The sequence below is a fragment of the Arachis hypogaea genome, chromosome 12, assembly GCF_003086295.3.
Source record: "Arachis hypogaea cultivar Tifrunner chromosome 12, arahy.Tifrunner.gnm2.J5K5, whole genome shotgun sequence".
NCBI lineage: Eukaryota > Viridiplantae > Streptophyta > Magnoliopsida > Fabales > Fabaceae > Arachis > Arachis hypogaea.
Genome location: NC_092047.1, coordinates 111,221,090 through 111,223,808, shown reverse-complemented (window position 1 = coordinate 111,223,808; position 2,719 = coordinate 111,221,090). Strand labels below are relative to the sequence as shown.

The window sequence follows — 2,719 nt, the reverse complement described above, 5'->3', positions numbered from 1 at the left end:
TTTATTATTTTAGTGATTTTGCTTCGTTCCTAGTTTCAGTGTATTTTAGATTCTAATATGGTTCATTTTGAAACGATTTCGGCGTGTTTTCGGTTTCTGTGGGATGGTGATGAGCAGCTTGTTCCAAAGGTTGGAATTGTAAACTCCGATTAAATTAGTAGATAATTAGTCAATAAATTAGTTTTTAATAAGGAGGATTAGAAATGTGAATATTATATTAAATTAGGGTAGAGCTCATTGAAACGAAAATTTTGACACTAATTTCGAAGAAAACGATCCAAAATTAGACCGAAAGGATCGAACCGGTTGAACCAGACCCAAACCGGGTTATCGGTCCAACCGGACCAGCCCTTTTAAGTGAACCCAAGCTTTCGTCCCCCTCATTTCAACGTAAACGAAGCTGAAAGCTTCACAGGGAAAAGAAGAACGAGACATTTCCCGTAAACCCTCACGTTAACTTTCGTACGCCGTAACTTCTCCGTCCGAGCTCCAATCGCCGCATCGTTTGCGGTCACGCGTTCACCGCGTCGAGCTCTACGTTTCTACCGGAACAATTTTACTAGTAACTTGTTTAATCACTTCCAGCCCTCTTTTCCCCAATTTTCGAGTTTTTAATGGGAATGTTGAATTTCTTTGATTTCTGATGTTTTAGGATCCAATTAGCTTGAGAAAAACGTTCACTCTTGCTTATGTGAAGCTTGGGTAAGGTGTGGATACGATAATTCTATTTTATTTTCATTGAATTTGAGCTTTGAGTATTAAATTGGATATATATGTGTTATGAATGTGTATTAGGTTGTGAATAAATAATTGGAGTTTGAAATTGTGAATACTGGAACTTGGAGGAAGCGGATTAGTTGAGTTTTGAGGGGCTGCCTTGGTTTTGAATAAATAGCGTTGGTCGTTACGTGGAAATCGGCCAAGGTATGGTTTAGGTTTCTTGCATTTAATATATAATGTTCTGTGAAAACTTAGGCTAGACGACCATAGGATAAGTTGGAATGCAGGTGTATGTTTAATGTTTAGTAATTTGTCGATGAATATATTTGGTTGAAGTTTATTGGATAATTAGTTATTAATTTTGGATGGTGAATGTTGTTATGTTAATTTGGAGAGAATTATGGTTGAATGTTACTGTTGATGAACATGGTTGGTTTAGTGCTTGTTGATTAACTAATGATTTGGTGAATTATTGATTTGAGGTATAACTATTGTTGAGGTTGTTGTGATAATGAGGTATTTTGTGTTAAAAGCCTAGGATTTGTGAACTATGATTCTTAGTTGAATTTTGGTTGTTGGATTTGAATATTGTATGAGTTTAATTGTTGATCTGAGGTAGATTTATTGTGGTGATTGTTATGATGATGAGGAAGGGTATGTTGAATTGAAAAGAATGCAGGTTTGGACCTGAAAAGGGTGGCAAAGTCCGAGTTTTAGAGGAGATGCTGTCGAAATTTTATAAAAAATTAGAGATTTTGTTTATATGATTATCTAAAAAGATTTAGATTCAAAGGGTATATGGTTTGATTTAGAGTTATTAAGAAAATGAGCATGTTTTAAGTTTGATTCATATAGAAAAGAATGAATTATGTTTTGAATTGGAACTATTGATGGACGGAATGGGAGGTGTGATAATGAAGGATAAGGATTGAATATGATTGACGTATAATGATGAATGAGATGCGATTGAGAATGATGTGGATGTTAATGAATTATAATTGAATTATTTATATGGCTTATGAATTTGAATAATCTGAGATACGAGATTCCCTGGATTAAGTGCCGTGGCTTGCCACCACGTGTACCAGGTTGAAAACTCGATACTCTGTTGACCCTACGACGTAAGTATGACCGGGCACTATATAAATTCCCGGGAATGTTACCCCCATTGAGCAATATTGATTATTTGAGAAAAATCTATGCATAGACTCTTGGGGATGCACGTCGGGAGACAGTCTAAGGACAATTCAGACTTGTCGGGTTGGCTGGATAATCGACAGATGAGCCTCATCAGTCATAGGACAGGCATGCATCATATGCATATTACTTGAATTACTTGTTTGTGTATTAACTGGGTGTGCCTAAATGTACTTGCCATGTTAAATGTATATTTGTTATCTGCAGTACTTGTAACCTTCTTGTATTTGCCTTTGTCTGTTTACTTGTCTGTGAAAATGCATGATGGAGTTGGAGGTATGGAGGAATAGCAGTATGGGATTTAGATTTAAGGTTAAGTTAAGTTAGGATTAAATATTTTTAGAGCACCACCTTTTATGGCTTCTGTTTAATACTTTAAGCTCTATAATATGAGTGTCGGTGTTCTAGGATTGCCTCTGGCATTCCCAGGACCTTATATATTATGTGTGTGGCACCTTTACCATACTGAGAACCTCCGGTTCTCATTCCATACTATGTTGTTGTTTTTCAGATGCAGGTCGAGAGGCATCTCGTTAGGCGTCTGGACTCTTGAAGCGGAGTGGTTACTGGGATATTCTGTTATGCTATGATGTATATATATGTACTTAGCTTTCTCTCTGCATGACTTATTCTTTTTGATCCTCTTAGAGGTTTATGGAGAGGCAGGATTGTGTATATGTACTTTTGAGTTTTGGATATGTATGTATATATGTGTAAATATTCTCCGGCCAGTCTTGACTTCGCAGGCTGAGTTAGGAGCTTGTTATTTTATATCTTTGGTACTCTATTCCCACTTCTGTTA

General features: G+C 36.4%; 1 long non-coding RNA gene across 1 annotated transcript; it reads left to right on the top strand.

Annotated features, from left to right (window-relative positions):
* The first annotated feature begins 382 nt into the window (after nucleotides 1-382).
* On the top strand, nucleotides 383-2,719 carry LOC140177372 (uncharacterized). Its single transcript, XR_011869217.1, has 4 exons — nucleotides 383-562; nucleotides 653-707; nucleotides 796-924; nucleotides 2,429-2,719. It is a non-coding gene; the product is annotated as an uncharacterized lncRNA (long non-coding RNA).